Source organism: Rattus norvegicus, chromosome 10 (genome assembly GCF_036323735.1).
Source record: "Rattus norvegicus strain BN/NHsdMcwi chromosome 10, GRCr8, whole genome shotgun sequence".
Classification (NCBI taxonomy): domain Eukaryota; kingdom Metazoa; phylum Chordata; class Mammalia; order Rodentia; family Muridae; genus Rattus; species Rattus norvegicus.
This window is the reverse complement of record NC_086028.1, coordinates 69,720,895-69,733,090: the sequence shown is the minus strand read 5'-3', so window position 1 is coordinate 69,733,090 and position 12,196 is coordinate 69,720,895. Positions and strand designations below refer to the sequence as shown.

General features: G+C 41.9%; 1 protein-coding gene across 9 annotated transcripts in view; it reads right to left on the bottom strand.

The window, feature by feature from the left end:
* The window catches only part of Acaca (acetyl-CoA carboxylase alpha), a 262,262-nt gene that overhangs the window by 40,798 nt on the left and 209,268 nt on the right, over positions 1–12,196 (bottom strand). The gene's annotated exons all lie outside the window — the stretch shown is intronic.

Below are 12,196 nucleotides of genomic sequence, written 5' to 3'. Positions count from 1 at the left end.
TGGTAAAGATATCCGTCAGTACAGCATTGAGACTTCCAAATATCACAGATACAACCTGGATCACTTCCTAAAATATTGCTTTTATCCTAATATACATATTTTTGGAATATTATTTTGGAATGTGTATCAGTTTTAGAACCTTTGGTTATATGTACATATTTGTCAATCGCGTGATAGGATGGAAAATAATAATGGTGAATATCGATCATGGTAAAAAAAAATCTGCACGTTCTTCCCTCCTTCACAGTCCTTGGAGAGTCAGAGCATCTACTATTTTAGGAATCAGGGGGCACGAAATTCCTCCGACTCTGAGAATCAGGCTACACAGTGGAGTCCTTGCTGCAATCCTCTCGTGGTATCTCCATTCTCCAGAGGGTAAATTTACTGAGCAGTCATCATCACTGGATCTCATGCATGATTCTAGGTATTAATGTCACTCTGGGAGGTTACTGATAGAGGATCAGGGAGGGCAGACAGACAGACAGACAGAGTGAGAGTGGATGGCAGTGGGGAAAGAGTGGTATAAAGGGACAAGAGGGAGGATGGAAGAGAGGAAGGGCTGAGGGAGAGAGGAAGGGAAAACGGCAGCAGCCCTTCTCCTTCTGGCATCCTCCTTGACCTGAGAGAACTACATTTTTAAAAAGCTGACAAGTAATTCAATCTCCAGTTAATACTTCTAAGTGGTGTGCACATATCAATGTGTACATGTTTCTCCAGGAATATATCTAAGGGCGAGTGGAATTAAATTTTTTGGGAGTCAGGGACAATGCCTCTGTGACCAAGAATATTTGGATGTCACCAAATGCACAGCTACAGAGTTACACTCTTTGTTGTTGTTGTGGCTGCCACTGGCAAACTAGAGAGCTAGCTGGCAGCTGGTGGATTAGGCTTGGGGGCAGAGAGGAGGTTCTGTGATACACACTGGCAGGCAGAGGAGGTTTGAGCCATAGTTTGAGTCAAGATAATCCCCTAGGCAAGACTCAAAACTCTCAATAAGAAACGAATTCTGATGTGATCAAGTTTGCTGAAGAGTAATCTTGGGCAAAGAGACTGTTGCTACCAGTGGCAGGAAAAGACTGGTTTTGTCTTAAACGCATTTTAAAACAAGTGAATTTGTATGTATGTTGCTCAGGTTGGCCTTAAGCTGACCATCTTCTCCTGGCCTCCTAGGGCAGGCGTGAGTCATCATTCCCTGATAGCTACAAAGACACTGAGGTACAGATGAGAAAAAAATACTGCAAGAGCTCTGCTTCCTGAGAACACGAACAGAAACTCACCAGCAGAGGAACAATAAAGACCTACAGGCGCAGTGGGCAAGGGGCAGAGACTCTTGATATAAAGGGAGAAAGAAGAACCATAGATAGTTTGCCTGTCAAATGTGAGAGAAAAGGCATAGGCTTCCGAAAGGAAAGCTGTCTGCCAAAAGAGATCACTCATCCCAGAGATCCATCAGCTAACTACTCATTTAGCTAGAGATGTGAAAGAGCTGACAATAAATCAATTCCAAATGGAAATACTTAGCATTTTAAATAAAGTCTGCTTCAGAGCCAGGTGTGGTGACTCATGCCTGTGATCCCAGCACTTGGGAACTGGAGGCCGAAGAGTCGGGAGTTAATGGTCAGCTTCCCCATGTGAAGCCCTACTCAAAAGAAAAACCAGGGCGGACAAGAGTCTGGCTTATTGAGAGATTATTCACATGTAACAAAAAATATCCAATTAATGGTGTAAAATTCTATGACACTGACAAACACATTCAGTCACATGCAGTACCCGATAACGACATGGGAACACCGTGAGCCCTCTGTCCCTCTGCCTACTCCTTACAGCCAGTGATCTCATTTCTGCTCTGACTGCTTTGTCCTTTGTAAGATGTGGCACATAAAGAGATTCACAGAGCATAGAGGATTCGGGGCCTAGCTTCTTTTGGTTATCATATGGAATGCATCCTATTCATCCATACAATCCAAGTGTAGGGAGTTCCTTTTCATAGCTGGGTGCCAAGACTCAATCAGTGTCTGTCAGTTGGTAGACATCTGGGCTGTCAGTTTGGGGAGAGATTAGGAAGAAAGCTGCCACAAATGTTTGGATACAGGTAGCTTCTGGATTGTATGGTATGTGTATAGCTAACTTAATAAAAGAAACAGAAACCAAAATCGCCAATTTCAAAGTAGCTACACCATTTTACATTTCTTTTCAATAGTGGACAGAGTTCTAGCTAATCCAATTCATATCAGCACTTGGAATTTTGTAAATTAAACATAAAAAAATATTTGTTTTTGTTTTTCCTAGAGCTGGGGCTGCGGCTCAGTTTTAGAGCACTTACCTGGCACGTACCAGACTATGGGTTTGATTGCCATCACCATAAACAAACAACAAAAAGCTGTAATCATTTAGGGAAAGAAAGTAATGCTGTGAAACTGTGGTTCTAAGTTCCCTAATGAGTAGTGACGGACATAACTGCATACACCTACCTTCCATCCTTAAACATCTTCTTTCATGGAGAGTCTAGTCAAACTTCTTGCCCATGTATTTAACTATTGGACTGTTTTCTTATTGAGTTCTGAGAATTCTTTATATATTCTACATTGTCTTTTATCAAATACATGTTTCCCATAGATATTTTCAAGAATGTTTTTTAGTTATCTTCTGGCTTTTCTAAATAGAGTGGTACTTGAGGCAAATGGTAAAATGACCAAATGCCAGAGCTCACAGCAGCCAGGTATCTGATATATCTAGAAAGACAGACTTGCTAGAGTCTGACTTCCTAGACAGTAACATTTATTCTTTCTCTGCAGCTTTTTTTTTTTTTTTGCATTTTCTTGTTTATGTCTGGTGAGTAGCATTTTTTTTAATCCCTTAGTCAGGCATGTCCAAACATTAGTCCACGGGCTGCATGTAATATAACGGACATGGATGAATAGGTCCCACATATTTACAGATATTATGCTACAAAGTCAAAAGATTGAATATTCCTGAAAATGAAGTTTTCATTTAAATACCATGAAATCAGGAATCATAATGCATCTCTACAACATAAAAGCAACTTTACAAGTAACACATGCAATGGGTGAATGCCACAGCTCCATATGCACCACAGAAACTCAACACTGACAGATATAAGCAAGTCGAGCTACTAAAAACAAGTCCCATATCAGTGAAGTACAAAAGGGAAGCAAATGACTCATCCCCTTTAGCTGTCTTTGGTGCAGATGCTGGGTGATGTTTTTAAGCTGTTATTGGTTCTGACCACAACCATTAACATTTATTTTGTGTGGTATGTGTATGAGTGTATGAGCATGTGTGCAGCATGGGTGTCAGAGAACAATCTGGGAGAGTTGGTGCTCTCCTTTTCTCATGTGGGATTGGGGTAGAAATCAGTTCCTTACACTTGGCAGCAAGAGCCCTTACCTGCTGAGCCATCCCTCCGGCTCTCTTTAAAAATTCTCTACATGGGTTAGTATGAAACCAGTCACTCCACTCATATATTACCAGGGTTGCTCTATTGTATAAACCTGCTTTACTGTTGGAGAAAGGATATTTTATCAATGAGTCAAGTAGAACATGAAGATACTCAAAAGTTAAGTCATCATATTTATATCTTATGCTACTGGTTAAACTGGAATGAATAATTTCCCTTAATAACTGGTTTCTCAAACTTTCAGATATGTGTGCTATTTTACAGGACTTAAATCCTAGGCACCGAGACATTACTAAAGTTAGAATTGGTCAAGACTCAAGCACAAGAACATGAAGCTCAGGCATGGTAATCTAGAGTTCACCCAAAAATGATCTCGAGCTTCTCTCATGATGCAACACTCTGTCCATGCGCACTAGCTGATTAGTCTGTGGTGATGCCAGCCTGAAGGAGGGGGACACAGCTAGATCTGGACCCATGCACAGAGGACATCTCCTAGGACGACAAACAGCCAGGAGTCAGGTTATTAAAGAGTCTGGAGTCCCAGGTCTTAATCACATTCACACAGCAGTCTACAACAAGGGCTTAGGTCTATCTTCCTCAGGAAAGACTGGAGCCCTCGAATTTCTAATCTACCAACATGTGCAGGTCTTGCACTTTTAATTTATGGGTGTTAGGGGGCTCCTCTGACTTGGGAACATATTGGCTTGGTCTAATGCTTGGAGATTATTAAACTTGGAGCTGTGCTCCACTATCAGGTGTACAGATCTTTTATTTAGAAGATATGGTGCTCTAAATGCACAAAGAGCTCCCTGTCACCTTCACATTAAAGCCCCTAGTGCCTGGTAAATGGAATTATATAGCTGTCATCTCCTTTCCCCAAAGTTTTAAGAGTAGAATGGGCTCATTTTTTCACACTCCTTCCCAGCTTCAGGACTAAGAGACCTACTTTGTATTGATTTAAGGTCTCAGAAATAAATAAACCTGCTTCACCGCTGTGATTCACAACAAATTCATGATACACTATTGCATGATATATTTCAAGCTCTGGCTCCAGCTCTCTTTTTCCTCCTGTGAGTGATGGGGGAGGTGGGAGGTAGCAGGGAGCTGCAAAGCTGACAGTCTGATGGTTATTGGAGATGGCTGTGGACTGCAAATCCAAGAGGAGACACTATTGGAGGAATACAGGATTTTTAACTGGGAGGCAAGGGTGAGAAGCTAATTTACTTGATTTCCAGGCTGGGGTTGTGGGAGAAGAAAGGTTGAAGAGAGTGGAGAGGACTGACAGGGTAGTAAGCTTCAAGTGAAGAACAATCTGGAAAGGAGCTATAAGCATGTATAGAAAGGAAAGTGAAGAAAACACAGTAAACAATGGTGTAAGGAATGCATGACTAGAAAATGGAGGAGCTGAGGACAATGCTCTGTATAAGGGGCCATGCCACAGACCTAAGAGAGAATTTGGCTTGAGTTTAGGAGAAATGCTTTACTAGTAACGGGAAGTGAAGAGGCCCTTGTGAATCACAGAATATGTGAAGTAAAGACACTTCTTCATTTAACACTCAAAAGACATACTAGAATCTTGGCAGTTTGAAATGGTTATCCTGGAGATGGAGCAGAGACACATCAGAGGTCCACATATATAAGCTGATGTACAGCCTGCATATTGAAGTGAGAGTTAACAAATTCTAGCAGGCTAGCTTTCATATGTAAGCCCTCAAGGCTTTGAGTGTCCCAAACTAAGACACCTTTACTGATTCTACCAGACCTTGGACTCAAGAGAGTTTGAGCTAGTAACCCTACTGCCTACCCTCTAGCCACAGGGCCCAAACCGACTTATGACAAGCCAATTGATGGCAAAGCAAAACTTCTGCATGACACTCAGGAGATCCCTAAGTCTCTGTAGCACGATTAACTTTTAACTGTTCTTTCTCTCTCTGTGTCTCTCAGTCTTCTGTCTCTGTCTCTCTCTAGGGTTTCACTGTGTGTCTCTGGCTGTCCTGGAACTCACTCTACAGACCAAGCTGGTCTCAAACTGGCCTCTGCTAAGCTTAAAAGCATGAACCACTGTCTATCAAATTAAATTTAAATCACGATATTACTTACACTAATATATAAGAATTTTACATTTCATTACATGCAGTTTCACAATTACAAACCAAAATATGTAGTACCTTTTTAAAATTCCACTGTCCTAACCTGTTCTCTATTTTAGTTTAACATAGTTCCCTACTTCCAGATCAACACACATCTTAGTAGTACAGAACAGTAGTAATTAAAAGGAAATTTAAGAGCTCTTCTCATCATCCTCTTTAAAGTCAGGAATTCATTACCTACTTCCAATTCTTCACAAAGAACTAAAGTCCAAAGTTACTTGCAAAATGGGGGCTGAGCAAAAGTTTTTTCATCTAAAGGTTTTGTGTGTTGGTGGTCTGTGCCAATAATTTCAATTGAAGAACTGCCTTATCTGCCTTGATCTAATTGGTGTGTGTGTGTGTGTGTGTGTGTGTGTGTGTGTGTGTGTGTGTGTGTGTGTGTACACCCAGGCACAAATTTTCTCGATTAATGACTGAGGTGAGAGGATCCAGCCAACGTTGGATAGTGCTACCCCTGGACAGGTGTACTGCATTGCCCAAGAGAGCAGACTGAGCAAGCCATGGGGACCAGCCAGTTAACAGCTTTCCTTCCATGGTTCTACCTCTTCTGCTGCTTAAGATCCTCCCCAACCTCCCTCAATGATGGACTTAAACCAAATAAACGCCTTTCTCCCTTTGGTCATGATATTACTACAGAAACAGAAAACAAAGTAGAACATTCTAGAACTCCAAAGTCTTTGAGCCCACTTCTACTATGCTGGCCATTGTGATCATTCCTGTGTCTGTATTCAATGTCCCAAAGCAAAGTCTCAGGCTTTTCCCTTTCTCTAGAAGCTCTGCACTAGAAGTTTTTGGTTATCCCAAGTCCATAGCATCGACGCCGTTATAGACGCGTGCGGCTCTCTTAGACAGTCAGAGGCTACTTTTGTAATGGGAATCTGGATGTGCAGCACCTCCATGCCGGTGTTCAGGACCAGGCTGCTTGCAGACCACTAGGGCTTGCTAACAGTCAGAAATACTTGGTAAGGTTTTCTATAAACCCTAGGAGCAACAAAGGAAAACCAAACTCTCTAAGACCGGACCTGAGTTACCAACATTTTATCTATGTGTAGAAGATGAGCTTGAAAATTAAGGAGATTAGATATCTACTACAATATTCTCTGAGAATTCACTCATAGTGTCAATGCGAAACTTACTTAGGTAAGATATTAAAACAATCTCTTTACAAAGGAGAGAGCATTGGGATATAGGAACTATCTATTGTAAAAATAGAGAGTGAGGGGCTTTTAACGAAGCTAATTGATGGATTGTTGCTTAGAGTAATGATGGTTACTGTATCGATAAGTCCCTGGGGACTCTTAAGGACAAATGACTAACACATATACTTCCCTATCATAGTCCAACATGGTGCCTCTTCCATTAACAGCGTTCCAAAGTGTGTTAATGGTCTTTACATAACATCTATTGGGAATGTCAATATGTGCACGTAATATTAAAGTGAGGAAAGCCATCTAACTTTTTTTTTCAAACAATCTTTGCCTCTAGAGAGCCAGAAAGTATAAAGAATACTGTGTTTATATTCCTACTCCAGGGTCTGGATATTGAACATATTATAAGAACTAACCTAGAATGTACTTTAGAAAGACAACATCACCAGGAATTCCCTAAGTTAACTCATCTAGTTCCCACAAAAGTCTTGGTATGTAAGTATTATCACGGCCTCCTATTGTACAATTAATAAAACTGAAACACAGGTGAGGGGATGCGGCTGTTAGGGAATTGCTCAGGGGAATAATTTGTATGTGGTAGAGCCAAAAATTAAACCTGAGCAGACTGGCTCTACAGTCTATGTTGTTAACCTATCAAAGTGACAATGCTGCCCATTGCACACGGAGAGCTAAGGACTGTTTCCCTCCTTGAATCTCTCTAACTCTCTCACATTGTATATGACAGCACCATGGAGGAGCACGGAAACCGTACAGTGGAGGTCTCAGGTTCCACAAACAACTCTCCTTCCTATGATCTCCAGTACTAGTTCAAGAGTCAGACATGAGTGACATCACACACTTCATGTTGCATAGCTACATAGAACTTTGCACGTGGTAATGAAGGTAAATCAGAGAGGGTGTGATTTTTTTGGGGGGGACTAAGTCTCAAAAGCAAGATTAACACTAAAGAGATGGGGTTGGAGATTTAGCTCAGCGGTAGAGCGCTTGCCTAGCGAGCACAGGCCCTGGGTTCGGTCCCCAGCTCCGAAAAAAAGAAAAAAGAAAAAAAAAAACAAAAAACAAAAAAAACAAAAAAACACTAAAGAGATGGCTTAGTGATACTGCTCTTCCAGAGGACATGAGTTCAATTCCCAGTGTCCACATCAGGCAACTCATACCAGGCAATCACCTAAAGTAACCCCAGCTAGAGGGGCGCCTGATGCCGCTGGCCTCCACAAGCACCTGTACTTAATTATGGATTTTTTTTTCTCTAAAAGAGAAGTAGAAGATCTAAAAAAAAAAAAAAAAAGTTTACCACAAGGAAGTCATATAGAATCTTCAGAGTAATCTATCCCCTCCACATCAGAGCAATTAGCAGAGAGAGGATTAACCTCCACAGGCAACTACTGTCCAGAGCACACCCACAAACCACAAATTCTGATCTCTGTCCAAAGATTGGGCTTTCATCAAGTCTGGGGCTGAGAGATAACAGTCTCTGACCTATATCACTGCTGCCACATAACAGAGGTCCCTCTAGCCTGGCTGCCACTAGACATTATGTTAAACATGAGAAACAGAAACTGAGAGGTGCTGGGCCAGAGGAAATAAGTTACTGCAAATATCCAAAAGGCACCCAACTTAGGTGTTTACAACTGCAAATCATCTCAGCTCACCAAGAGTCTATCCTACCAACAGTTCAAGTAGCCAACTGCTCCCTCTGCCACCGCAGCATGAGTCCCTGCACACCAGGTAGTCCACCCTGGGGTCATGGCTGCTGTAACCTTGAGAGACATGACAAAGCAAATCCTTATGAACGTCTCTGTGGACAGTGGGCAGAGAGGCCTGAGCTCCTCTGTAATGAGACTCAAGTTCACATTCTAATTGATCCAGTCTGTCAATTGTTTCTGCCTTGTCTGGGCCCTGACACCACTCTAAGCCCCATCAACAAGGAACTGGGAAGAAGCTCTTGACTTGGAGTTTCAGATGCCATTTGGGCTACTTCCAATCACCAGCTCACTGGCTTAAAGTATCAAGTCTGGATCACAAAGGTCAAACCAAGAAATCATCTTGCTCCTTAACTTGGCAATATTCTAAACACTTTACAAACAACTGCAGGGAATAAAACACGGCAGGTGTGGAAGGAACATAAATACTCTGATCACAGGAGGAAAAGGATAAAAATACTAATGTGGAAAATATCTTCTTGTTTTGAAACTGACTATATAGTAGCAGAGAACAGTGCTGGAGACTAAACATACAGAAAACTCGGCAGCGATGAAGGGAGGGAGAAAGGTGGCAGTGCATTTATTTACCATGCAGGTCCCTATAGAAGGAGGGGAGGGGAGAGGAGAAATCTTTAAAGCAAGACACCTTGGAAGTGTAAGGTAGAAAGGTGCACATGGAAACCAGGCCACCAACACCATGAGTGAAGACATGGAATGAAGCCATAAGAGCCCGATGCACACATGCAACGTAGTAAGTTAGAACCCGTGTGTGCTGAAGCTTCTTATCTATTAAAGGAACGGACAGTTTACATGCTGCTGTGTTATCTGAGTAGGGCATGTGGCATGCCAACCCTTCCTCTCCCAATATCCCATGTTAAGTTCAATCAGTGATGGGGCTGGAGGGGGTAGGAAGGGTTGGGGGAAAATCCAAGAGAAAGAAAGTTTTTAAAAAATCTCTGCCTCAGCAAAAGTTTTCATTAAAATTTTAGACAAATGATCCCTGTGTCCTTCTCTCTTGCTGCCTGGGGCTCCATGCTATTTCTATGCAAATAACAACCTCGTGGTTTATATCTTATTATTTCCACTGGAGTTGCAACGACATGACCTGAGACGTGTAAGAGGTGGGATGGGGGTGGTAGTGAAAAGGAGGGAGAGAGAAAGGCAGAAAGGGAGAGAGAGAGAGTGGGTGTTCACTCAAGTGTGAAAAAATATTGTCAGGAGTGAGCGTCAAGAACAAAAAAAAAATTGCAGGGATAACGTGTTTATTTCAGTCCCGCCACCCCCACCCCGCCCCCCACCCCTTGCAAACAGGCACCTTTTAAAATTCATTGGGCATCAGGCGATCATGCACAATCCATCTGCTTTCACTTCGTCATTTGCATTTCATGCCTCCTGGCTTTGATGTGCTGATACTTTGATGCAGTCAGGAGACTCGCATTATCATCATTTCAATTTCCAAAGGGGTCAACGGGATCAGCACTTGCACACACAAAATCTTTTTTCCCCTATAACCTCTGTGCACCCCTTTCTTATTCTTCACCCCAATGTTTAACATAAAGGATAAAGACTCCGAAAGGTGAGTGTTAGATGTTTACAGTCTAAAACTGTATGTAAGCCTGCATCTCCACTCTACACATAGGTACACAAATACAGTGACCAAAACGCTCAGGGCTTAAAACAGGGCTTAAAAATCAAGCTGCACAGTGCTTCAAACACACAAAGACTTTCTCTCATGGGGATACTCAGGGAGGAGTACATTCAGAAAAAGAAAGGAATCTACAAGCAAGACCTAGAAACAAAGAGAGATCAACTCACATAGAAAGATGTAGACGAAGAGTGACTAGCACGACCCAGGAGTGAGATAGAAAGAAACATGCAGAGGGAATGGCCAGCAGAGACCAGAGAGATAGACAGAGCAAGTTTGCACGTAAAACGAGCATGTAAGCTAGCATTCAGGAGTGAGCCGGAGGCAGCAACTGAGCTGGCGCTCTCTGATAGCTTCCCTTTTCATTCCTGATAAGCGACAAGCTGAGAGAACATTCTTAATGAATTTGCATGAAATTGGGTGTCTTCCAGCAACAAGACTTTGTAGTTAAGAGGTGCAGACAGGAAGACAGTACAGCAGGTGGAGCAGGATTAGGTAACCTCTACAAAGAACACTTCCTTCAACTAACATGATCACACCCTTCTGGGAACGAGCATTGTTAAACTACTACAGAGCCTCCCCTCGGTAACCAGGCTTTTCTCTAACAAACAGCACTGTAGGCTAGGGAAGAGGTGAATACTGAATTTGATCAGAACGGATTTTTAAAAAGAAACCACTACTGTTTTCTTCTTGACACAAATGAAATTCAACTAATAAGATGCTAGCAAATCTGCCACAACAGAAAACCTTTGCTGTTTAACTATCTGTGTGTAACATACTGAAGTCAGGGAGGCACTAATATAAACCATATACACTTCAGAAACATACTCTATTTACATATGACAATATCACAGAAATACAGGGTGTTTATCATCTTAAACATCTGTCCTCATAGAACACGTTATCTAAAGCTCTCTTCGGTGTTAACCAAAACCCCATACTTAAGATAATAACCAAAGGAGCAACTTTAAAAACTTAAGACGCTCAGCAGTTTCCCCCACTGCAGTGATCCTCAATGGTGGCAGCCCTTCATGCTTATTTCCAGGCTGACACTACTCAGCCTCTCCTTAGAGAGAAAAAAGCAAACCCTATGATTTCTGATATTCCCTCGAGCTAATTAGACAATGAAATTATCAACATTTGCTACATGGGAATAATAGTATTGACCAGCTAGTCTCTATTCTGTTTTTTAAAAACCATACTTTAAAAAGCACTTCTACAATACAAGTGTTCTTTTTTAGAGGTATATTTTGGAGATTTCTCAAATCAGCAGAATTGTCAACCCTCACTAATATTTACTCCACACTGCAAAGCCAGTGTCACTAACACAATATCCGCTATGACTTGGCATGTGTATAATTCTACAGCCTCGGTCAGCAGGCCATGTCCAGTCACCAAGGCATATGAGAGAGAGGTCCAGGAAGCCCACACTGTGCTAAGTACCTATGTAGTTTTCTTTAGCGTCACAAAATTTAGATGCAAATTAACATCTCCTTTTAACAGAAGAGAAAGCTGAAGAGCTAAAACCAACTAATTTCAAACTATTCCATTTCATATATATTCCCTGCTCCGGAGAGAAAATAAAGTTCTGATGCTTAAAGGGCCTTTGTGTGAGGGGGTGGGAGAGGGAGGAGGAGTGAGTGCTGTGTGGTCTCGGTTAGTTTCACTCTTCCGTGCAGTATCCTTGCCACCTCTCCCCCTCCCCCGCATCTCTCAGCCAGTAAGCTCAGAAGTGTCCCTTTTCTGTCTGCGCTCTTCCTTCTGCACTCATCTGGAACCCAATCATCTCACTGTTCACTGTTTACTGAGCACCTCCACTATACAAGTGTTCTTCTTCAGAGGCGTGTTCAGAATTTTTTCAAAACATTAAAATTGCACATTCTCAATGCCCCAACCAGTGCTAAATCCACATTGTGGAGTCAAAAAAACAGAAGCCAGTACACTTAGCCCCTGACAGCTTCCTGCATTGAGAACAGGTCTCCTCACATGTCAAAGGCTGGGGCAAAACAGAAGCATTCAGTTTTCAGTCTTTCTAGAAAGGAACTAGAATATGACCTCTTTGGAAGAGGTTTATATGGTTTGCTTACTAATAAATATTTTATATATAGTAT